Genomic DNA, 27,500 nt, shown 5'->3' with positions numbered 1-27,500 from the left:
CACCATCATCATTATCATCATCATCATCATCATCATCATCAATGAGCGTATTATACTATATAACCAATATCAGAAAATGTTTTGTTACCTTTAATTTAATTCCTTTATTCAAAACATTGGAAAATCATTGGATGGTTATCTTTTCCAAAGTTACGGTAGGCATACAAGGTTCTTTGTAACAAATTCAACCAAATTGATAGCAATCTGTTATGGACCTTACTTCCATTATGCCTGTTGGCATGTAGGGCAACAACTAAGGACCTCCCTCTTCCTCTGTCCGTGGTCATCATTTTCAAAGAGGCCCATGTCTCTCGTCCCTCCCTCCAATGTTCTCCTCCAAGTTGCTCGGGGGCTTCCACTTCTTCTCTTTTCAATCTGACATGTACCCATGTCACGAAAAATAAAGATGGTAGCTGATTTTAGCTGAAACTGCATCCTAACTGGCAACCCGCAACTTCTGCCTTTAAAAGGGAACACCTAGACAGACAGACAATCGAGACAGACAGAAGCAGACGAAGGGCGTCAGTTGTGTGCGACATAATCGATTACTGTGAGTGCTTTGTGCCGGAGTAGCGTGTGTTCAAACCCTGCAATTAGGTTGAAGACGGCTAAAAAAACACAGCATAACAGAATTCTTCTTGGAACTTTTGAAAACACATGCTCCAGGGTAAGCCAATGATCGTTTTTTTTTTGTTTTTTTTTTTTTGGTTAAATTTTTAAATTCTTTTTGATTTTACAAATTGATTGACAGACATTTTTTGCCGTTGTAATCGTAGTATTTTTGTCCTTTAAATATGATTGCTATTTATTCCATGTAGTGCTTAAATTGTGTACAACGTTCTGTACTTGGTATTAGACCGGAGGGTTCTAAATGAAGAAGTTGTCCTTCAGAGCCATAAGCCCATGGAACCGGAGGTTAACATTTTCCTTACCAATAACTATAGGGAAATCGTCACATTCGTTACGATACAACCAACATTTTTCTTATTCAAATTTCTTTTGTACATCATAAAAAATTTTACTACCACCGAAATAAGATTCGTTTCTTCTATGGTTAGGTATTCATTGATGCCTAAGTTAAGCGAAGTAATATATTTTAAATACCTTACCCAAGGACACAACGCCGGGTACAGAATTTTACCATTACATACATAACGCAACGAAATATCCAGATATCACACTATCGTTTTAGTTGTATTATTGTATTATATCCACTTTGCGTAACCAATTGAGATCATTTGGGTAGAAGGAAAGAAGTTGACGTCATTCAGCTCTTTGTTGTTAGTTTTAGATAGCCTATTAGTGATAAGTTCTCAGTAAATTATATCAATCAGACTATAAACTTTATATATATATATATATATATATATATATATATATATATATATATATATATATATATATACATATATATATATATATATATATATATATATATATATATATATATATATAAAGGTTACCCACAGTTTTGTTTGTCGGTATATTAACTTTGTCTGACAGATGTATTTTACCTAAACTCATAGCATCAATAGTAAACTTCTTTCAGTGGTGGTTAATGCTCTTAAAATACAAACAGCAGATTCTCTCTTAGAAAAAGTATTGTAACAATTGTTTAGTAGATATTGCGTTATATATAATAAAATCTCTAGTCTCCAAATGACAGCTGCTTATTTGTAAAAAAGAAAAAATAACAATCATTCTATCTCTCTTTATCGTTTAATTAATCTTTTTACCTTTCTGTGTCCAGCCCGATACAATCTATTTCTTTTATTGATATCAATTTATATTCACATATGTCCGCTTAGAGGAAGAAAGAATTTCTAAAAGTAGAAAATAGATTGAATGAAGTTAACGTCACTCGACTCTTGGTTATCGCTTTTAGACCGCCAGTAGGATGGTTAGTACTCATTAACCCTCTCCTTACCAACTATAGGAAAATCGTCACATTCGTTACAATACAACCAATATTTTTCTTATTCAATTTTCTTTTGTACCTTAAAAATTTTAAGAAAATGACCAGTGTGTTGTAGAACATGTTTGGCTAAATGAATTATTTATCACAAGAAACATTACTGCTATTGTGTCTGAGTGATAAAAAAATATAATTTTGTGTTAGTTTGGTGTGATGTTTTGGGAAAAATCCGGAAAATGGCTGGTAAGAAGAGAGGTGAAGTCCCTCTAGCAGACTATTACCGTTTAGAGATGCCCATGAACTTCTGAAAGTGGAGCCAAAATTAAGATGAAACATCTTGAAAACGCCACTACCACAATATTATCTCATTCGTCTGTAGTGTTTCATTCATCCTTTTTTGTTGATAAAGGGAAACCCGAAACGTCCATTTTATCTGTTTTCGTACATTAAATTGAAGCTTACATTCAGTTTCACATTGTTATTTGTTTCATAATAGTAGGCAGGTCAGATAAAAAGCACAAAATAAATCAATCTTTTTTTTTAAAGAGCATTTATATAGAGCATTATCCACTAAATGTGCTCAAAGCGCTTTACAAGGGGTCCCTGGTCAACAGCAACATTTAACATGTAGGACGGGACATGACGCCTGTTAGGCGATATTACAATTTTTCAAACAAAGACAACTCTGTTAACGGCCAGGTACTCATTTTACACCCGAGTACGGTGATAGAATGTGAGTAAAGAGCCTTTTCCAAGGACTCATCTATGCGCCGAGTGCGAGGCTCGAACCCAGGACCTTCCGATCCGAAAGGGAGTGTCAAACCACTAAACCACATAGCCGCACAATGACTTTCAATCAGGTATTAATTACTAAACCAAAGTCTTCGGAGGGGTAGAATGACAAATTTCTCAGTCTTGCGTTTTGATCCCTTCTCGCACTCCTAAGATCGGGCAGCGATTTGTCACAAGTCCGTTTTTTTTTTCAAAACGAAAGATTGAAAAAAAAAAAAACTTATGAAGTTCGCCTTTATGTAAAATACTCACAACGTCCGCCAGCCAGATAACAGTTACCGACACACAAAACTAGGTGCGACCTTAAACGTTTATGGTCTGATTTATATAATTTCGTGAAAAGGAATTACCAAAATGGCTGTTTATAAGATAGAGCGACGTCATTTTCGTTCATTCTATATGATTAATATGGCATCCCTAGGTGCATATATGTGCAGGTCTTATAACCAAACGCAATTTCTATTACAAACTAGGAGACCATAACAATTTGGTTATCAGACCTGGAAATAAGTACACTTTGTTACATCCTTTGTCAGACCATTATTATTATCATTATTACTAGAGAGATAACTTCATATTTCACTTCTTCGAAAATCGGTACTTTATATTCTTCGTGCTGGCTAGAAATTTTCATATTTAATGTAATCAGAATGTATAAAAGTCAAAACATGATCATATTTATAATGTTTTTCTCCTCTGGATACGCTCGTCAGAAAAATATTTCATAAGGGAGTCCGCCATTGTTCCGATAGTTTAGAGCCAGTTACTGAGTTACTATGCGTCATTACGAGGGAAGTGACGTCAAGACTGTTGAAGCCTATTAGTGAGTGAGTGAGTAAGATCATTATGGAGCCAAATTGTTATTTCATTCAGTAAAAGTGGCGCATTTTTAATAGCAGGTAAACATGATCCATCACTTGAGAATGAAAAGAATAAAAATCTAATTTAAAAATGAGCTTTTATAGTGCGCAATACCACTAAATGTGCTCAACGCGCTTTTTTACAATTGGTCCCGAGCAGGGCACACACAGTGTGTTAGTCTTGGTCTCTAGCCAATAGCAACGCTTAACATGTAGGACGAGATGTGACGCCTGTTTGGCGAAATTACTTTTTTTCCGACAGAGACAACGCTGTTAAGTACCAAGAACTAATTGTAAACTCGAGTATGGTGAGAGAATCTGAATAAAGTGCCGTTTCCAAGGACTCAACCACTTGAACCCAGGACCTTCCGACCCGTAGGCGATTGTCATATCACTGGACCATATATATATATATATATATATATATATATATATATATATATATATATATATATATATATATATATATATCAATTCATCGAATATGTCATCTGATATCGATCACTTTCGAAGAAAAATAAATTATCTCTAGCCATGAGATTACCCAATCAATGTGTCACAGCATTGCTGCTATAATGCAACATCTCAATCTGAATCTGTGTGAATGCTATGTGTATGTATGGCAATGCGTTCTTTGTGTGTCTGTGTGTGATCGTGTTAGTCACGAATGCAGCGCGACATGCATTCTATCGATCTTTAATAATGTCTTTGATATTTGCTTGTTTCTGTGTTTAATCCTTGAATTGATGTGTCATCTAAAACACAACGTCCATGACATTTTCATTTCGCCTCCCAGAACGTGAAAGTCACAATTTAGATTGATTCGATTCATTTCTCTTTTTCTGTTTATTATTAGAAAATCATTGATCCATAACTTCTTTGATTTCTTTATCTTCTGTTTAAATAATGAAATGATAATGTTCTGTGAATAATGATAGTAATAGTTGTATAAGTTGTAGTAGTATCATTAGTAGTTGTAGTAGTAGTAGTAGTAGTAGTAGTAGTAGTAGTAGTAGTAGTAGTAGTAGTAGTAGTAGTAGTAGTAGTAGTAGTATAGTAGTAGTAGTAGTAGTAAACGTAGTTGTAGTAGTTGTTGTCGTAGTAGTAGTAGTAGTAGTAGTAGTAGTAGTAGTAGTAGTAGTAGTAGTAGTAGTAGTAGTAGTAGTATTTAGTAGTATTATAATAATAATAATAAATAATAATAATAATAATAATAATAATAATAATAATACTTGTAAGTATAATAATAATAATAATAATAATAATAATAATAATAATATAATAATAATAATAATAATAACAATGATAGTGATAATAGTAATGATGATAATTATAATAATAATAATGATAATAATAATAATAATAATAATAATAATAATAATAATAATAATAATAATAATAATAATAATAACCAGGCCCCAGGTTTGAGATTTTGCCAAGATGAGGGTCATTTAAATCGATCGATATTTGAAGGAAGATTTTTATTATTTTTTTTCTGGTCAAAATTTTAAATATCTACGTGTCTTTCTTGAGTACGGCAGTGAACTGATTAAAGTAACATTTTGTTATTGTAATTGTTTCCTGTTTGTCACCGTATAACCCCGTGAGAGGGCATGACACACTCGAAACATCATGACTAAATCAAAGAGAACAACAATCGATGCATAATGATTCACCAATTTTTTAGATAATATAATTCGCAGCGGAATCATTAAAAAAAAACAACTAGACTAAGTTAAAATCACTGCAGGAGGAAAAAAAATATAATAGTATAGTAATTTCCCACTGCTTTGAAGTTAGAGCTCTAATTTTTATAAAATGGGACGTTGGTATCGGTTCGTCCTCAATTTATTCCCATTAGTGAGTGTGTGTGCTCTAGATACCTGCCTCCGGTGTAGTGGGCGATCGATTTTCTACACCGCTGTCTCTGATGAGATCTAGGGAAGATGCATGGCTTTATCATTACACAGACAGGTTGAATGTTGGCTTCAATGAATTATTATATTTGTGCACGTTTACCAGTAACATAGAGCATTTATATAGATAGTATGCCCTTGGCTAAGAAGCTCACAACATTGCCATCCGGAGGTTTAACGGACCAACACACAAAACTAGGTGTAACTTTGAACTTTTATCGTCTGGTTAATACAGCTTAGTGAGAATTACTCATAAACGCGGATGGCAAAAAGCAATTACAAAGACATGAGTGACGTCATCTTCATACTATCTATAGCCCCATATCCAATACACTAAACGTGCTCAAAGCGCTTTACAAGTGGTGCTTAGATAACAGCAACACTCGACATGTAGGACGAGACTATTAGGAGATAATACATTACCCCCCCCCCCCCCCCCCCCCCCGCCAACAGAATACACTGTCAACGGTCAGATATACCTTTCACACCTGAGTACGAGTGTGAGAAAATGTGAGTGAAGAGCCTTTTCCGACTACCCAACTATGGGTTGCTCAAAGCTGGACTCGAAACCTGGACATTCCGGTCTGAAGTTGAGTGTCACACCACAATACCACATCGCACTACTAGTACACTGTACGTTGACAATTAACCAGTAGATTTTTGACCAATCAAGACTTAAAATTTGTGACACACCCTCACACGTGCTTGGACAAACATATTTGGTTGTTTATAAACAGTAACTTGAATGAAATCGCCCTCTCTCTGATCATTGTTATTGTTTTTATACCGCCAGATGAGTGACTAGTTATCACACGATTTTCTCGATCAGATTTTAAACGGTTACATTTATACATAGTTTTCTGTGTTAGTTCTATTGACCAAGCGGTTGAACAGTGGGTATTTTATTTAGACACATACCATCGATAGTAAAACCTGTGTAGTTTGCTGTATCTACCAATCACTACCATAATGTAATTGGATTCAATAGTCTGATGTCACGTCGCCCAGCAACGGCGGCCATCGTGGTTCTAAACAAAGAAGATCAGTACTTTTATTCTTCATGCTGGCTAGAACTTTTCATTTGTCTTGTTACCAGAATGTGTAAAAGTCGAAACATGATCAGATTTATAATGTTTTTTCCCCTCTGGATACGCTTTTATGCTCGTGGGAGAAATATTTCATATGGGGGGTCCGCCATTGTTCCAATAGTTTCGGGCCAGTTACTAAGTTACCATGCGTCATTACGAAGGAAGTGACGTCACGACTGTTGAAGCGTATTAGGAAAACACACACACGATGATTAACCAGTTAACTGCCGTACTCTGGAAAATCGCGTATTTAAAAATTTGGCCAGAAAACATGGCCTTCAAAAAATATCGATTTAAATGACCCTCATCTTGGAAAAAAAAACCTCTCAAACCTGAGACCTCAAACAGCACACCAATACATTATTATGTGACCAATAAACTCAAAATGTTAGAATGTACGAATAAGCTAGACCCCAAAAAGTGAATTTAAAGTTGGAAAATTATCAGATACGTATTCTATGACATTCTAGTTTTTTCACACATTAAGATAATATATTCAATGTCTTAAATAAAGGAAACAAACGAAACACAAAGCAAAAATAAAACAAAACAAAAAACACACAAACCAACAAAAAAAACACCCAAAAACAACAAAAAACCCAAACCAAACAAACAAGCAAAACAACGACCAAAAAAAATAAACGGCATAACAAAACAAAACAAAACAAACAAAAAAAAAACCACGAAAAGGCAAAAACAAAACAAAACCAAACAAAAACACTTAGAAAGGTCAACTTTTATAATTTTCTCTACAAATTCAATTTAATTTTCAAATTCTAAAAGCAGTCGGACATTTTACCGCTTTGAGGCGGTAGGTCACATATTTGGTTAGTGAAAAAAAAAAAAAAGGGGGGGGGAGGAGTGGCGCAGACATATTGACTGCATTATGAAGCAAGAAAATTACACGTTTTGAAAGTGTGTCTCAAGAGCAGGCTAATCGATAAATACCACTGTAGACAATTTTATACGATGCTAACTACCCCCCCCCCCCCCCCCCCCCAACCACCCCCGACTCCCTCAGTTATAAAACGTTTACATTTGTTTATAAATAGATTTACTTGAATTTTGCTACGCAATTTTTCTTTGTAATTATAGTTCATGACTTGTTTAAACTGTAGTACCGTCTATCAGGCGTCATGTTTTGTCCTTCATTACTGTTGGCTAGGGGTCCCTTGTAAAGTGCTTTGAGCACGTTAAGTACCCGAAAGGTACCGAGTTCGATCACCCGCCTGCGCTGTGTGGCCTTGAGCAAGTCACCTCGCCCTAGCTCAATTTGCGTCGCTGCACTACGGCTGACGCCTGGATAATTCCAGTCTTCCCTTGGAATAGACCATAGAGACGAATTTTTTTCCTATGGGATGAATAAAGGGAATTTTATTATTTATTTATTCATGTGTTCAGAGAGTGTGTTACAATGGAGTCCTAGACCAAAAGTAATAGTCAACTTTTTAAAATACTAACGGAAGAGTGAAAATGGAAAGGCTTCGTATGGGAACAAAACAGACAATGGACGTTTCGGGTACAAACCCTTCGTCAGCACAACAATACACAAATAAACGTAGAAAAAAATTAAAATATAATGAAAAATAAAAAGCCTTTCCATTTTCACTCTTCCGTTAGTATTTTACGATCATCGGCTTCAGGCAGCCCTTACCGTAGTCAACTTTTTAGGACGCCTGTAATGTGCTATCTATTTCAATTTTTTGACGGAGACAACAACCCTGTTACCGACCGGGAACTCATTTTACAACTGAGTCTAATAAAAAGTGAATACAGAGCCTTTTCACCTTTGCGCCATCCACAGCGGGACTTGAACCAAAGATCTACAGCTCCCAAGGCAAATGTCATGAAACTATAATATTACAAAACCGACCCCCCCCCCCCCCACCCCCCAAAAAAAAAAAAAAAAAAAAAAAAAAAACAACCAACAAACAAACCGGAAGTATTATTTTAATGATAAGCAAACAAGGAGGAGAATATCTTTCCTTTTAATTTTACCCCCTGTAAGCCTAACAATATTATAGAGACTTAACAAATTCTATAATAATTGACACAAATATTTGGATATTTGCTTACTCCCGTTTGACACAGCTTTATAAATAACTTTATTTGTCTTACAATGAGTGAAATCTTGAGTATTTCGTAACCTCGGAGATAAACCTCCCAAAGGCTCTTTCCTCGGTCCGAAAATCAAAATATTTTGTGCGGCTATGTGGTCTTGTGGTATGACACTCGCTTTCGGATCGGAAGGTCCCGGGTTCGAGCCTCGCTCGGCGCATAGTTTAGTCCTTGGAAAAGGCTCTTTACTCACATTCTGTCAGCGCGCTCAGGTTAAAATGAGTACCTGAGAGTTAACAGCGTTGTTAAAAGAGCGGTAATCAGAAGGTATGAAGTTCGATCCCCAGTCGAGGTAGACTGATTTTTATACACACATGTTCAGATCTTTATCTTATACCAGTGCCTGCTTGCTTCCTAATTTCTTAATTTTGGTATCCAGAGAGTATCGTATAAGAAATTTATTAAAAAGTGAAGAATGGTCGGTATTTGCAGAGTGTCTTTCTTCTATATTTGTTAATTGCATAATATGGTTTTAAAGATCCCAAAATATAAAGGTGTCTAAATGAGTCAATAAAATGTATAGTAAAATAAAGGGAGTAAAAAAGACTCTTATAAAAGATACAAAACAAAGAAGAAGGTCTTCATATCTGAAGAAGGCCGAAGGCACCGAAACATCGTTTAATTTGTTTTGTATCTTTTATGAGTCGATTTTACTCATTTTATTTTACAGATAACATTTAGTTCTCTGGTGAACCCTTAGAAACTCTTGGAATAATAATTCTGGGTAGATATTATAACGTTATAAATCAGCTAATAAAATATCTTAAATGTGAGCGCCACAAAGAAAACAACCGATTCCTACGTGTGTGTGTGGGGGGGGGGGGGGGGGGGGGGGGGGGGGGGGGGGGATGGGGGTGCATTTTCATTTTCATTTTGTTCTGAACTTTGACATCTTTTTTTTTGGTGGCACATAAACCCATCCATTGAATAATATAGCGTAAAGGGTGGGAGAGGAAAGAAGTGTCACATAGGTCTATATTTAGATCACCGTCAGATAATATTAATATATCCAAGCAAGCAAGAAATCCCACCTGCCGAAATGATAACGAGATTGAATGTGTTGTCATTGTGACGATATCCGTATCGTTAATCTAATCAATCAACGAGAACTCGAAGGTGTGAATAAAATGCTCGATTCTTTGTCTGTTTTGCACAGAGCGTGAAAACCCGTGCTGTGTGTGAACACCTGGGAAATAGAGAATTTAAAAAGACATGACGGTTCGCGATTTTATACGAACCAGGTAACTTCCATACTCTGGAAAATCTCGTATTTAAAAAGTTGGCCAGAAAACTCGTCCTTCAAATGTCAATCGATTTAAACGACCCTCATCTTGGCAAAAAACTCTAAACTCTGGGACCTCGCGAATTCTTCATTTAAGTCCCAGGTTTGGGAGTTTCTTGCCAAGATGAGGGTCATTTAAATCGATTGATATGTGGAGGATGAGATTTCTGGCTAATTTTTTTAAGTACGGTTTGTTTGGTTTTTTTGTCCAGAGTACAGCAGTTAACTGACTAATGGATGTGGCTTACCAGAAAGGCTGATATATTGTTGAAATCGATTTTGAGTTGAGAAATTGTGATCGATACTTGGATAAAGTATGACTTGGACTCGTTGTCAAGTTGGGGGAGAGGGTAGAGTTACAAACAAGGCAGAGAAAGAGATTGGTAGGATAGATAGATAGATAGATAGATAGATAGATAGATAGATAGATAGATAGATAGATAGATAGATAGATAGATAGATAGATAGATAGAGAGAGAGAGAGAGAGAGAGAGAGAGAAAGAAAGAGAGAGACTAAAAAAAGAGGAAGTAAAAGGAGGAGAATGATAAACAGAGACCTATATGAAATACATTATTTATGACAAACGGAAAATGATATATCTACATGAGTAATGTTTCGCATGGAATAATTAATAATATGTGAATACAAAAATCCGATTATCAAACAGCTCCAGACAAGGCAGAAAGAAAAATACAAGGGAAAAAAAACCATCTCAAATAACTAGATAAATCACAAAAGAAAAGTTCGAGAAAAAAAAAAGATCTCGGAACAGTTGATTATTTTGGACGTTTTTTTAGTTTTTTTTTTTTTTTTTTTGGGGGGGGGGGGGGGTTCTTGTTTTTGTTTTTTTGTTTTTGTTTTGGTTTTTATTTGTACTATCTTTCTGGCTTGTCTGGTACTGTTTAATACACAACTTTTCATAGTTCTATCTTACATCAGTGCCTACTTCCCAATAATTTGTCATTGACATAAACTATCAAAGTTCAAATTACATCAATCACCAAAATCGATGCATTTCCATATCATTCTTGATTTCTTAAATATCAAAACGTGGTTCATCGACTCGAAACGGTATTATATTGATGAAAATAACTGAAATTTTTATCAATAGTACATCAATAACCAGGCGGTACGGTCTTTCGTATCCGAAAAGTGCAGAGTTCGATCACCCCCGCTGTGCTGTGTGGCCTTGAGCCAGTCACCTCGCCCAAGCTCAATTTGCGGCGCTGCACTGCGGCTGACGCCTGGGTTATTCCAGTCTTCCCTTGGAATAGACCCTTGAGAAAAATTTCCTCTATGGGATGAATAAAGGAAATTTTATTTTTGTTTATTCTTTAAATCGATTCATTCCAATATCACTCTTGATTTCTTAGATATCAAAATGTAGTTCAACGACTCAAAACAGTATTATATCTGAATGATCAATATGAAAATAACAGAATTTTTTTGACAAAATGGCCATAGTTAAGAAATTTAAATTGCTTGAAGTTTAAGAAACAAAATCCACTGTACCCAATCACATCCTTTATTTTAACTCAAATTTTCTTTAAATGAATTTCAATCATCGGACTCAACTCGATACAATACTGTTTTGATACGGTTGATCACAAAACAGTTGGCTTCAAGTAAAAGTTAAGATGTATAAAATTGCAATTTAACCCCCTCCTTACCAATCTATAGGAAAATCGTCACATTCGTTACGATACAACCTACATTTTTCTTATTTAAATTTCTTTTGTACATCATTAAAAATTAAATGTGCGTTGTAGAGCATATTTTGCTAAAGAAATTATATATTGCAAGAACTTACTGCTATTGTGTTTGAGTGATAAAGATAATCTATTTTCGTGTAAGTTGGGTGTGAAGTTTGGGGGGGGGGGGATCCTAAAAATGGCTGGTAAGGAGGGAGTTAACGAATAAGAAAAAACATATCATTATAAAGATTCAGACTTCCGCTATGATTTATTAACTAATTGCCGTACTGTGCGCGTTATATCTACATGCACTGTAGAAAGAGGAGGGCCGCTTACACGATTATTGATTTCAGTGAAAATGTTGAACATTTATTGTAATACGCGTGCAAAATGTCTTCTATAATTGAAATGAACAAAATAGCAATTATACAAAAACAATTATAACCATTATAACCAATAATTATAACCCCCCCCCCCCCCCCCCCCCCCAAAAAAAAAAAAAGAACAATACAAAACAAGAACAAAGTGGAGATGGAGAGGAAGGCAACACATGGTGTGGTGGAGAAGGGAAGAAGAAAGAAAAAAATGAGAAAAAGAACATGAGGAGAAGAGAGGAAAGAGAAGGTGGTGGGGGAAAAGAAGGGTGATGACAATAAATACTATAGAGGCAACGGAAGAAAGAAAAGAAAAGAAAAGAAAACTGTATTCTGGGAAGGGGGGGGGGGGGGGGGGGGGGAGGAGTTCTGATCACTGAAGTGTGTATCAAGGTGAAAAGTACGTTTTGCCCTCAAGCTATGCCCAAAAACCTTCTCTCATTGATTAATCAATTACTACATCAAAGTACTCTGCTAGACTGTGGAGACTAGAGGAATTGAGTCCATAAACTTTAAGAATACAATCCGCTTTAACGGGAATCGATGCCAACTTTTAAAATCATACAAGCCCCGTTATAATATACAAACATTAACTTTCTTTATTTTTTTTTTATTTCAACAATCTTTTGTAAGTGTAGTACTCTCTCTCTCTCTCTCTCTCTCTCTCTTCTCATCTCATTCTTCTTCTTCTCTCTCTCTCTCTATCTATCTATCTATCTATCTCTCTCTCTCTCTCTCTCTCTCTCTCTCTCTCTCTCTCTCTCTCTCTCTCTCTCTCTCTCTCTCTTTCTCTAATTCTCTTTTTCTCTCTCACACAATCCGCTTAAATTTAGGTGGATGCCATTTTTTCCAGATTTCCTGTTGGGCTTCTTATCACGTAAGCCCGTTATTAATTCTATAATTCATTAATTTTGTGGGGTTTTTAAAAATTTCATCTCATATTTACTTTGGGGTTTTTTTTGTCGTTTTTTTGTTGGTTTTTGTTGGTTTTTGTTTTGTTTTGCTTTGTTTTTGATTATTTTTGCTGTTTTTTGTTTGTTTCTTTTTGTTTTGTTTTTTGTTTTTGTTTTTTGTTTGTTTGTTTTTTTGTTTGTTTGTTTTTTTGTTTTTGTTTTTTTGTTTTTTTTTTTGGGGGGGGGGGGTTCTTTGTTTATTTTTTTATTTTTTGTTTGTTTTTTATTTTGTGTTGTTGCTTTTTTTAAATAAGATACTTTGCCATCCATATTTTTAATACTTTCTATCTATCTATCTATCTATCTATCTATCTATCTATCTATCTATCTATCTATCTATCTATCTATCTATCTATCTATCTATCTATCTATATATATATATATATATATATCATTACCAATCTATCAATCAATCGGATTCTCTCTCTCTCTCTCTCTCTCTCTCTCTCTATATATATATATATATATATATATATATATATATATATATATATATATATATCCTTCTCTCTATTTATCTTTCTATCTATCTATTTATCTATCTCTCTAATTACCAACCATCAGATTCTCTCGTTTTCTCTCTCTATCTATTTCTCTCCCTGTCTCTCTCTCTCTCTCTATCTATCTATCTCTCTCTCTCTCTCTCTCTCTCTCATTTCAGGATCCTTTTTTTTTTACTTACATACATACAGTTGTGTCAAATAATTCTCGTCTGTCTGTCTGGATTTTAATGAATGATGAATTAATGTTTTGTTTTGTTTTTGTTTATTTTTTCTTTGCTGAAGAGAGGTGTTGAGCTTGAAACGTTCCGTGTCTTGTATTGTGCTCTTTTTCAAAGCTGTATTATTCATTGTTGTCCAACGTATGAGGAGCTGGCTTTCACCAAGTGCTAAGTTGCATTTATTTTTCATTCAGAAAGAAAAAAAAGCTGCAATTCTTTGATATTTATCGTGCACCTAGACGTCTTTATATGTGGTCTTGTGGTATGACATTCGCTTTCGGAACGGAAGGTACAGGGCTCGAGCCTCGATTGGCGCATAGTTGAAACCTTGGGAAAAAAAATCTCTTTACTCTCATTCTCTCACCGAACTCAGGTTTAAAAATGAGTACCCGGTCGTTAACAGCGTTGTCTCTGTCGGAAAAAAATTGTTATATTGCTTATTAGGCGTCATTCATGTCATGCCTTACAGGTTGTGTTATTGTTGGCCAGGAACCCCTTGAAAAGCCCTTTGAGCACGTTTAGTGGATATTACGCTATATAAAATCTCAAGTTCAAAAAAAAATATTTTGTGACTTCAAGAGGAAATACTTGTCTGGTTTATCTTATAGAGGGGATCCCAATAATTAAGTTGTTAGAGCATTCGCTTCACCCGCAAAGAGACCGAGATCGATCCTTGATGACGTTGAGATTTTTTTCTTCTTCGCAACTCATCCCCCCCCCCCCCCCCCTCACTTCTCTCCTGTCCACCCAGCGGTGAATGAATAGCTGGGACTGCTGCAAGATATGGTCGAAAGTTCTTTGCTATTGTCCGTTTCACGCTATAGAAACCGGGATAAAGTCCAACACCATGGGCTTAATCGCTCGGGAGGACCACTTTTTACCTTATAGGACAATACTTTAACTCTTTCAGCGCCATTAGCCACACTGTGCGGCCAGAACAGAATCTGCTCTAATGGCCAATGGCCGCAAAGTCTTGAACGGCAAAAATAACAATTCAATCCAATCCTACTTTCTACAAAAGTACTATAAATTGAACCGATGGTATCATTTCTTTCATCAGAATATTCAATTGGCCCTAGGGTGTGTATTTTAATTGAGATTTTGTGCTGAATTCGAATGTCGCTTTGTCTTAGCTTGTCATTCTCATGCTGCCTCAATCAGGTGTCAGCCATTTTGTGATAGAAATGCGAATATTATAGCCTCAGCGCTGAAAAGTTAAGTATTTTGAAACTTCAAAATTTCTCTGGTGATTCGAAGGTGCCCAATAGATTGATTGAGAGTGTTAACCGATTTTCTAAATGGAGGTGACGTATCAGGCATGGAGAGACACGCCATCACATGACTGGTCGCCAAATAGGAAATATTAAGGCAACCAAATAAAAGAATACGCCTCTACGAAGCGCTAGTGCTGCTAATCCTTATTTACAACTGGGGTAAGTGGGGTCTTACAAAAACGAATTTGGGCAACCTGGACTCTCTTCATTTGCAACCAATTGAGACAAGTTATTGGGGTACATTGGCCAGACAAAATCCGTAATGAGGATGTATATAACAGATGCAGAGTACACCCAGTCGGTACGCGTATAGAGAAACAAAGATGGAAACTGTTCGGACACGTGCTCCGACGAGATGAAAATATTCCAGCACAAACCTCAATGGATGATTACTTCAAACAAGGAACCAAATACAGAAGGCGTACACCACTTCACTTTCAACAACATTGAGTCAAGATCTCAAAAAATATCAGATACATTTAGAAACAACAACCGAAGAACTGATTTCAACAACACAAGGAAACATCCAACTGCCTCAGCACCTTAACACACATGATGACATTCTAAAGCTAAGAACACTTGCACTAGACAGAGATTTATTGAAGCAAATTGCTAAGTGGATAATAGAAACAGACTGACAAACTCGAAGTGACGCACACATTCACGGCAAGCGTCCATTCATTCATTTGCTTAACGATGACCCAAATAGCTATTTTTGTACTTTAGGATAAATTTGTGGATAAATGTCCGAACAACAACAATCTCTGAATGTTTAAACGATAAGTTACCAATAACTATGAAATAAAATCTACTTTTCTTGACAAAATCTCCCCCAAAAACTTTCGAGAAATATCATCAGAAAAGTCATCAGATAACAGCTCTAGACGCTGGTCAATTTAACAATAAAGACAATTATTTAAGACAACAAATGGAACGCGATTTTAAAGACATGACATAAATATAAGTTCTCAAGTCGTAGGTTGTATACTAATGATAATTTTGTGCTACTTCTATTACCTGAATAGCTGGAAACACGACATGTATAGCGCCTTGAGCACTAATGTTTAGTGGATATGTACCACCCAAAGTCAGATTCACAACCTTAGTACTGTACTTCATACTTCAAGGTATCTCGTTGTACTACGTCATTATGCTTCCCGCTATGTCATTACGTGGAAATATTACAAGATCTCTAAGCCTTGTAATCTGTCGTCAATTATACTTCACACGCCTAGATAAGAGAGGACAGGAGAGCGATGTTCGCGTAACGTTAACGTTGTTGTTACAATTATGATCATAATGATACTCCTCAGATTTCAGCACTGCCGAGTTCTAGAATTAAAACAGTAAGATCAATATGGAACCCGACCCCCACCACCACCACCACCACACCTCCAGCACGCAATTCGTTTTTCTTTTGTTTTATAAAGGTCTGAAAAAGTGTATGCCAGACGACACAGAGAGAGGTATACAAGAAAAAAAAATCATCTAAAAAACTCGGCCTACCTCGACCAGTGGATGCTCCCTAATTTGTCTTTGATAGATTCCAAGTAGGTTGTAGACTAGTGATAATGTTGTACTACTTCTATTACCGGAATCGTTGGAAACACGATATGTAAAGCATCTTGAGCACGTTGAGAGGATACAAAACAACCAAAGTCAGATTCAATATGGAACTCGCCCCCCCCCCCCCCTCCCCTTTACACTATCACCCCCACCACCACCACCACACCTCCAGCACGGAATTCGTTATTCTTTTGTTTTATAAAGGTCTGAAAAAGTGTATTCCAGACAACGCAGAGAGAGAGAGAGAGAGAGAGAGAGAGAGAGAGAGAGAGAGAGAGAGAGGTATACAATATGATAATAATCCAAAAAAAATCTACACCAGTGCCTGCTCCCTAATTTGTCTCTTTGATCCTTTGGTTTATAGTTTCTCGTCCTTTATGTAGGCAATCATAGAAAGGATCTAAAAAGATGTGAAAAAAATGTTTATTAGAATGTTGGAAATCAGTGTTTCTCACCCATGGCCGTACACACGCACATACACACTCTCACACACACACACATACACACACACAAACACACACACACACACAAACACCCGAACCAGTAGGTATAAAATTCTCATCCACAGAAACTCATTAATACGCGAACAATCAAATTAATGGATAAACATGCTATTTGAAATTCTACGACTTATCTATCGACATCTTCACACATAGTCTTCAACGTCCTAATCATTATCATCCTCATCATCATCATCATCATCATCATCATCATCATCATCATCATCATCATCATCATCATCACCACCATCATCATCATCATCATCACCACCATCGTCATCATCATCATCATCATCATCACCATCATCATCATCATCATCATCATCATCATCACCATCATTACCATAGTCGTCGTTGTCGTTGTTACCATCACCACACTACCATCATCGCTGTTCTCATTGCTACCACCGACAGCATAACCACAATCATCGTTATCAATATCATAATCAACCACCATGCTCTCTTACAGGCCAATTCATAATTTTATTGCCTTAATTATCAAACAGAATATTTCAAATGAAAGAAATAAACAAAACCTGAATATAATGAATAATTCATGATTTTCACAATTCTAGAAGTGTAACATTTCAATATTCTGTCGCGACAAAACAAAATATTAGTTTAAAATTTCAACCCTGCTTTTATCAGATAATGCGAATTACAGCCTGTTTTAACACGAGACACTACATCGTTGTGAGTACTTGATCTTCCCACCAATGGACGGAATGGCACGTGCTTACTAAAAATAGTCATTAAATATTAAGAACGGAAAAGGTCTGCCACAGGCAGCAAGCACAAACAAGTTGTACTCTCACCAATATGAATATGTCTGGAATGGAAAAGTTCATCGGAGTTGAACTTTGGGACTTTGGGGTCATTAGTGCTAATTGTTGAAGGAAGGATTTTACTCTCAGTTCCAATCAGATTTCTTGGTTTTGCACGATGTTATGAGAGCTTCCTCGTTGGTAAATAAAGCATACAAAAAGTATCTATGAGTATTTATAAAGAGCATGTAAAAGAGAAGTGTTCATAAAGAGCATGTCCAAAAAAAGTGTTTGTAAAGAGCGTGTCCAAAAAAAATGTTCGTAAAGAGCATGTCCAAAAAAAAGTGTTCGTAAAGAGCATGTCCAAAAAAAAGTGTTCGTAAAGAGCATGTCCAAAAAAAGGGTTTGTAAAGAGCGTGTCCAAAAAAGTGTTCGTAAAGAGCGTGTACAAAAAAAGTGTTCGTAAAGAGCATGTCCAAAAAAAGTATTCATAAAGAGCATGTCAAAAAAAAGTGTTCATAAAGAGCATATCCAAATAAAAAAGGGTTAAAAGCGCTTTACAAGGAGTCCCTAGCCAAAAGCAACACATGACATGTAGGATGAGACATGACGCCTGTTAGGCGATAGTTCATTTTTTTCTTCGACAGAGACAACACGTTTAACGGCCAGGTACTTATTTTCGACCTGATTCCAACGAGAGAATGTGAGTAAAGAACATTTTTCGAAGACTCAACCATGCGCTCCTCAGAGCGGGACTCGAACACTTGACCTTCCGATCAGAGGGCGAGTGTCATACCACAAGACCACATGCTGCACAAAACTAGGACTAAGGTAAATAACTACTTTTTAAAAATATATAATCATGAAGAACTGGTATTGTAATAGAATGGTATAATTACTACGGCATTTATAAATCTTTATCTCTCTTGTTATCACAACTAATGAATTCCGAGTTTGCTCAATCGATGCTTTAAATGTTAAAAACCCTGCGCGTGTTTGTGCATGTATGTGTGTTTGTGCATGTGTGTGTGTGTGTGTGTGTGCGCGCACACACACACACATGACGGAAATGTTGTAATTGCGTAAGTCGAATGTTTAGTTTTTGTGTGGGTTTTTTGTCTGTAATCGTGCTCAAAGATAGATTATAATGAGCACTTCATTATCTCAAACAAAGCATGAAATCAGTTTAACCCCCGCCGTGTTCCTGTATTCTAACCAAGCAAATCTTTCATCTCACAACAGCTAAGTCCTGGCGGAGAAATCTTTTCTAAACCAGTTAACTGCCGTTCTCTAAAAAAAAACATGTATTTAGAATTTTGGCCAGGAATCGCATCGTTCAAATATCTATCGATTTAATGACCCTCATCTTGGCAAAAACTCTCAAACCTAGGACTTCACATTGTCCCAGGCTTGAGAGTTTTTGCCAAGATGAGGGTCATTTAAATAGAACGATGTTTTAAGAACGAGTTTTCTGGCCAAATTGTTAAATACGAATTTTCACAGGGGCTGTCAACTGGTTAATGGTAATACGTAATGATCTTTACGAGAAATGCCCCGATTACAATGTATACTCGAAACATGCTCGAGACCAACCATGCAATACACACTGACAAAATCAGCATGTTTCGTTTGCACTACAGTGAAAATCTTTATATTGTTGATATCAAAATCAAGAACTTGTCCGGTCTGAAAAAAAATGATTTGTCAACGAAACAATTATGAAATCAAAACTGCAATTCCAACAGTGTAAAATATGCACAAGCACATCTTTTAAAGTAGATTCTAATATTCATTTCAACATTTGTTAAAATTTTTCTCTTAAGCGTTTTTGCTTTGTGATCACGTGACATAAACTCTATTAGTATAGATAGTATGCAGATGACGTCACTCAGGCCTTTGTTATTGTTTTTGCCATCCGCGTTTGTGAGTTGTTCTCACTAAACTGTATTAACCAGACTATAAAAGTTCATGGTTACACCGAGTTTGTGTGTTGGTCCGTTATACTTCCGGATGGCAATGTTGTGAACTCCTTGGCCAAGCGCATTCTATCTATATTATAGATAGAACCACGCAATACTCACTCACAAAACAGCGTGTTTCGTTTGTGTTCCGGTGAAAATTTTTATTTCGTTGACATCAAAATCAAGAACTTGTTAACGAAACTATTATGAAATCAAAACTATTCTTCCAACATTATAAAATATGCCCAAGCACAGCTTTATTTGTATTTGTAACTGTTTCAAAAGAAAAAAATATATAATAATGGTTCTTTGTTTTGTGGTCACGTGACCTTAACTCCATTTATATATAGATTCGATATGTATCGATGCGCTTTAAAGCTTCAGTATTAAGCTATACACTTATTTGATTCAGTTAACTTAAAAGCCTAAACGACAGGTGATCAAACTGTGATAAACAAGTCCAAAATAATGAGAAGAAAAAAAACCAATATTCTATGCCATGCTGGATGGAAATCACAGATATCACATTAGCTACACAAAGCAATATATCTAGCATGAGATAGTACAGGGGTCAAAAGTTCAGGGGTCAATACTGTCTTCAGTTTTAGATCCAAATCCGGATCAAGGCTCGGTTTACGACTCGACATCCGTCATTAGCGTCGGATTTCCCTCCGAGCATCTCATCTTTATTGACAGTCAGGCTCACATTTATTTAGTGCTAAAGAGGATTTCTAAATTGGCTGCATTTGGGAATTTTCCAAGAAGGGATTTTTTTTTAATGACAGTACCATTAACATAAATTCGGATTTACATTAAAATTAAAAAATGGTAACCTAAAAAAAAAAATATAAATTTAAAAAAATCGGCACTATCTTGACAGTTGTGGAACGTCAAGCGAGTAAAAACTGGGAATGGATAGAATTAATTTATGTTTGTGTCTCTCTGTTACATCCAAATGGTCATTTGAATTTATTTATTTTTTAATCTTGAGAACCAATTCTCTCCTCCTCAGTAAGTGATAATAATTAATACTCAATTAATTCTAAATCTGATATGAATTTCTATGCGAGGGATTACGGTCTGACCAGGAGGTGAACATAGAAGTATGGAGCCCGGGATGGCCGAGGCCATTCGTGCACCGGGTTGGATCTCCATTTACCACATATTATCAGGGCGGGCTCTATCTGTGGTTCGGGGGGCCCGCTATAGGCTGGACTCTGGTGACGGTCAACCGGAATTACTCCTTTGCCCCCGATATGCCTCAAGCTCCCCCAACCAACGACAAGGTCGGAGATCCATGAGGGAGCAGTCGGGACTTTCTACCTGTCCAATATGTACCCGTTGTAGTAACGATCCCGAAACAAGGGAGCATCAAGTTGAACGATGTGTAGCAACGAAGCTTCCGGGTGGGTTTGAGCGTAGCCATCGTTAACTTATAGCCTGACACTGACCATAAAATGACGTCAAAATGCCAATCTTTGGCCACAAAAGAAAACAAATCGTGATTTATATTCAATAGTTCAACCAATGGGACCACTTGTTTCCATGAGCACTACTAACGACAACTCACTAGGCGGTGCAAAAACTAAATAATGACGTCAAAATGCCAGTCTTTTTTGGGTTTCAGTGTCAAACTATAACTTAACGATGGCTACGGTTTGAGACGGTGCACAAGTGCGGTAAAGAATTTGCTGATGATTGGGTTGATCGTCCTAACATAGGAGTGTGAGCACCATTAGAAACTACTACCAGGAGGTAATAAGGAACGAATACCACTGAAGCTTTCACGTCATAAACATTGTATAATACACAAAGAGGGTTTCAAAACTGACTAGGAATTTACCAAGAACAGAACAGTACCATTGTCATCAATTCAGATTTACTTTAAAATGTTTAATGGTAACGACCGAAAAATCGACGTTATCTTCACAATGGAGGCGCGTCAACTAGCAAAACTCAGAAAGGATAAAACAATAAATTTCAAGTTTGTGTTTCTATTTTACAAACAATTAATTGGTGGCTTGATTTATCTCTTTTTTTTTCTCTTGACTACTCCATTCTGACTCCACCGCAGTAAATGAATTACAGTACATATTTACTAAGCTCAATACTAAATCTGGTATTAAATAATTTACCACGAGACTAACGCCCTGACCAGCAGGTGAGAAGAGATTAGTGACATGTCCTTTTCACGTCATTAAAAAATATATTTTATCTATAACCAAACGCTTAGAGTCCGATTTCTCAGAGTTTTAGGGCTATATAATTTTTTAGCATTATTATCATTATTATTATTATTATTATTATTATTATTATTATTATTATTATCATCATCATCATCATCATCATCATCATCATCATCATCATCATCATCATCATCACCATTATTATTATTATTATTATTATTATTATTATTATTATTATTATTATTATTATTATTATTATTATTATTATTATCATTATTATTATTATTACCTATCTACTCTACAAAAAGACCTCAAGGATACTACTCGTCTCAGTGTCTGCCCTTTTAATATCCTATCCTATGTGAAATCCGCTTTCCAGTGACAAATGAAACATTAATCAGAGACCAGTGGAAACTGTGCTTAATTAACGTGGTGGCGAGAACAAAGAACACGTGCGGGCATTATTCTCTCTGTCGGAATGAATATAAAATATCCCATTGATTTCATTTAGATGATTGGTTTCCCTCTTCGACCCGACTGGCATACTCCAAAAAAAAAAAAATACATTAAAAAATTTTGGCCAGAAAACTCGCCCGTCAAAATATCGATCGATTAAAATGACTCTCATCTTGTCAAAAACACTTAAACTTGGGACTTCGCGAAGTACAGGGTTTGAGAGTTTTTTTTATAAGATGAGGTTTCATTTTAATCGACCGATATTTGAAGGATGAATTTTTCTGGCCAAATTTTTAAAATGTTTTCTTTCTTTCTATTTTTTTCAGAGTTTATCAGCACAGGTAGTAGCGAATGAGCGGGGTCAATGAGAATTTATTGAGATATTGATAAATATAAAAGGGTCGGTAGTTAAATGGTTCAATAATGATTATGATGCGTTTTTTTTTTTGTTTTTTTTTTTTTTGTTTTTTTTTTTTTGTTCTGTTTTTTTTTAAGTCACTTTATGTCATTCTAATGTCTTCAATAAAACACATCAACACTACCAAAGTTTCATACTTAAAATTATTGTAAATGTTGCTGCTCGAAGCTCGAAGAAATAAATAACAATGTGAAATTTAATGTAAGCTTCAATTTAATATACGAAAACAGATAAAATGGACGTTTTGGGTTTCCCCTTTATAAAAAAAACAAGATGAATGAAACACTGCAGACGAATGAGATGATGAGATAATTAATTAAAGGGAGAACGTACATAAGAGCAAGTGTGAGAATGAATGATCTGAATGTCCCCTACGGTACTAAATGCCATCTATTTCATGATACAGTGTTACTGTCATGTGCGGCTATGCGGTCTAGTGGTATGACACTCGCTTTCGGATCGGAAGGTCCTGGGTTCGAGCCTCGCGCTCGGCGCATAGTTGAGTCCTTGGAAAAGGCTCTTTACTCACATTCTCTCACCGTACTCAGGTGTAAAATGAGTACCTGGCCGTTAACAGCGTTGTTTTTGTCCGAAAAATTGTAATATCGCCTAATAGGCGTCATTTCCCGTCCTACATGTTAAATGTTGCTGTTAACCAGGGACCCCTTGTAAAGCGCTTTGAGCACATTTAGTAGATATAGCGCTATATAAAGCTCAATTTTGTTATTTCTTTATGTTGTATGATCATCTACCCTGCTAAATAACTTTATCTTTTAACTTGTGCCACGTAAAACACAATGTAATTTCCTGTTTTTTTATTAATAAAGTTCATCTTATCTTATCTTATCTATCTTATCTAAAATCTCAAAATAGGCACAATGATAGTTTGCTCTTAGAATCTACACCTGTTCCTTATTTGAACCCTTCCCCTTTGTCTTTGTGCTTTCAATTGTAAAACTATAACCTTTTCGACTATCCCATTTTGTTCCTTTTTACAGGTGTTGAAATGACCTAAATATGTCCCAAGTGCCGTAAATCCCTTAAAAACAAACAAGCAAACATTATACAACCCCGACATAGTACCGTTTTAGGTGGTTGGTGACATGTTCCTGTATTTATGGTTTTGTTACATTGTTTGAGTTTGATATTTACACTCAATTCATCGTTAACTTTATCAAATAATTTTGTCATTGAAATTTAAAATTCCTTTTATTCATCCCGTATGGGAAATTTGTCTCTAGAGTCTATACAAAGGGAAGACTGGAATAACCCAGGCGTCAACCGCAGTGTAGCGCCGCAAATTGAGCTAGGGTGAGGTGACTTGCTCAAGGCCACACAGCGCAGTGGTGGGTGATCGAACTCGGTACCTTTCGGGTATGAAGCAAAGATCGTAACGCTTAGCCACGCTGCCCCAACATAAGTTGTGGGTTGTTGTTGTTTTGTTTGTTTGTTGTGTTTTGTTGGGTTTTTTTGTTTTGTTTTGTTTTGTTTTTTTTTGTTGTTTTTTTTTGTTTTTGTTTTTTTTTTTTTTTTGTTTGTTTTTTTTTTTACATTATGTGCATATTTTTTTTATACATCTAAGTATTTTTGAATCATTATAAAGATAATTGCTGAATCGGTGAGCTCTTCTTTCATCATGTGTTAAGTCTCCTAAGCCTAGTCCGTTTATTGTCCTCGGCAGTTCAATACTTCTTTTTGTCCTCGGCACATAATGTGGTAATTTATCCCTTAATAATTGGGCTTCTATTCATAAATAGAGGGGAGAGAAAGAGAGGGAGGGAGGGGGGAAGAGGGAGAAGAGAGAGAGAGAGAGAGAGGGAGAGAGAGAGAGAGAGAGAGAGAGAAAGAGAGAGAGAAAAGAGGAGAGAAGAGAGACTGAGAGAGAGACTGCACCTTCATTATTGTAATATTATAAATTATTGTAAGACTCTTCGGTCTCAGAAAATAAAGCAGAAAAAGTCTCGTAAATCCGACTCGCTAAAAAGTCATAGGTAAAAAACAATTGGGAGCAAACCGACGTGTACATATATGCAGGTCTGACATCCGTACTCACTTATGGGCCTAGTTTAACATTATTGTAATGGACAATATTTTGGTTCATTTTTTAGATTTTCATTACAACATGCAATGAGCCCAAAAGGAATTGGACCATCAGACCTGCAAATAAGTGCACGTTGGAGCAAACGATGGTGCAAGATTCTAATCTAAAAGGTGCGCATGATACCGCGCAAGACAGAAAAGAAAGAAAAACATTTTAACCCCCCCCCCCCCCCCCCAAAAAAAAAAGGCAGGATTCTTCTTTAATGAAAGATTGTTTTGTTTTTCTTTTCTCTTTTCTTTTTGTTTAATTTAATGTAATTTGTTTGTTTTGTTTGTTTGTTTGTTGTTTTGTTGTTGCTTTTTGGGGGGTTTTGGGGGGGGGGGGGTTTGGGGGGGGGGTAGGGGGAGGGGGTGTTAATTTTCTTTACTTGTGTTCTTCTATCTGCTTTGTTTAGCACTTCGTGTTGCATACCTATTCATATATTCTATTGAGACTACACAAAGTTGTCATAAATTCCTAGTTCCGAAGACAATGGGCTAATATTTTACTTAAACCAATTATATGACTAAATTTTGAGTTGTGGTGTGTAAAGTAACGCAACTTAACCTTTTAACTTGAGCTTTTTATATAGAGCAATATCCACTGAATGTGCTCAAAGCGCTTTACAAGGGGCCTCTGTCCAACAGCAACACTTAGCATGTAGAACAAGACATGACGCCAGGCCCGACGATATTACAATGTTTTTTTTCGTCAGAGACAACGATGTTAACGGCCAGGTATTTATTTTTCAAGGACTCAACTATGCCCCGAACGAGGCTCGAACTCAGGACCTTCCGATCGGAAAGCGATTATCATACAATTAGGCCACATAGCTGCACAGAAATTCTTTTGAATAGATTTGTGCAAGTCACTCCTCAATTTATTGATGCTATGCGTTTAGGTAGGATACTCACAACATCCGCTAACCGGATTTATATTACCAACACGCAAAACTAGGTTTAATCTTGAACATTTATTGTGTGATTGAAATCATTTAATGAGAATGAATCACTTAAATGGCTGTCTAAAAAACGACAACAAAGAGCTTAGTGACGTTAATTTCGTTCCATCTTTAGTCAGATGAATCATAGGGGGAAAAAATATGACTTTAACCCTCTCCTTCCCACCTGCAGCAAAATCGTCACATTTGCTACGACACAATATAATACATTTTTCATATTCAGATTTATTTTGTAAATCACAAACTTTGAAGAATGATCTTTGTTTCATGGAAAAGAACAGAAAGTTGTTTTCAGAGAGCTTGTTTAAGTATACAAAAACACTTATTCTGCAGGGTAAAGCCTGCCCATTTGGGAAAATGCCGAAAAGGATCGGTCAGGAGAGAGTTAAAAAGATTCAATCCTGTATTAATGAAGTTAACTCTCTCCTTACCAGCTATTTTTAGAATTTCCCCCGAAAATTCACTCCCACTCAACACAAGAATAGACTTTTTTTACTCAACCAAAAAGTAACAAATGAGCTCTACAAAACAGTGTATAGTATTTATAGCTGTCATCAAAGCATTTATTTGAATTTTGTGATGTACAAGAGAAATCAGAATGAGAAAATTGTCGGTTGCATCGTAAAGAATGTGACGATTTTCCTTTGAGTGGTAAGGAGAGGGTAAAAGCTCAGAATCATTTTGTGAAAATATTTATCTTTTTCTTTTCTCCCCTTCCGATCGAACTCCGGCAAATAGCGATAATGGGGTTCAAAATAATACAGAATTTCCTCGTTTTGTTGTTGTGCTATTATCTATAGTTATTGATCATGGCATGGCAAAGCACGGGAATGGAATTGACATTCGACACAAAACTACAAGTAGTCACGAAAACACAGGCAGGCATATAAATATGTGACATTGATGTTATTTATTTCTTCGAGCTTCGAACACCAACATTTACAATACTTTTAAGTATGAAACTTGGGTATCTAGTGTTGATATGCTTTATTGAAGACATTAAAATGACATATTCGCGTAAATTGACTAAAAACAAACAAAAAACTGACATTGTGACCTCAAATTCACCTTTTGGATTCTAATTTACCCCCAAATATGATACCAGTTTGAATAGATGGGTCACATTTGAATATGATTCTGAGAAAGAATTCGCACGCATCATAATCATTATTGAGCCATTAAACTACCGACCCTTTTATATTTGTCAATATCTCAATAAATTCTCATTGACCCCGCTCATTCCCTACTACCTGTGCTGATGAACTCTGGAAAAAAACGAAAGAAAACATTAAAACAATTTTGGCCAGAAAGCACGGGAATGGAATTGACTTTCGACACAAAACTACAAGTAGTCACGACACACACAGGCAGGCATATAAATATGTGACCGGTCGTCTCTAAACAGTTTCAAGTCGGGGTATACCAGGCGTCAATGACTGATTTTAAATTTTAAAAGAATGTTTTTTTTCTGCTTTTTTTCTTGTTTTTGTTTGTTTTGTTTTGTTTTGTTTTGTTTTGTTTTGTGTGTCTTTTTATTTGTTTGTTTTTTTTGTTTTCGTTTTTTTTTAAATTTATTTTTGGTTGATCTTTTGTTTTTTCTAAGGTGGGGAGGAGGGGGGG

At 36.0% G+C, this 27,500-nt stretch overlaps 1 protein-coding gene across 2 annotated transcripts in view; it reads left to right on the top strand.

Annotated features, from left to right (window-relative positions):
* Window positions 1-491: 491 nt before the first annotated feature.
* LOC144970116 (uncharacterized) overlaps window positions 492-27,500 on the top strand; it is an 87,449-nt gene continuing 60,440 nt past the window's right edge. For both annotated transcript variants that reach the window (XM_078909358.1, XM_078909355.1), the window contains exon 1: window positions 492-667. The gene's annotated coding sequence lies outside the window, so the exon portion shown is untranslated. The remainder of the gene's footprint in view (window positions 668-27,500) is intronic.

The sequence above is a fragment of the Berghia stephanieae genome, chromosome 4 (genome assembly GCF_034508935.2).
Source record: "Berghia stephanieae isolate SIO BIC M18660-M18661 chromosome 4, UCSD_Bste_1.3, whole genome shotgun sequence".
In the NCBI taxonomy this organism is placed as follows: Eukaryota; Metazoa; Mollusca; class Gastropoda; order Nudibranchia; family Aeolidiidae; genus Berghia; species Berghia stephanieae.
The sequence above is the reverse complement of the archived record's forward strand: the minus strand, read 5'-3'. Positions and strand labels throughout refer to the sequence as shown.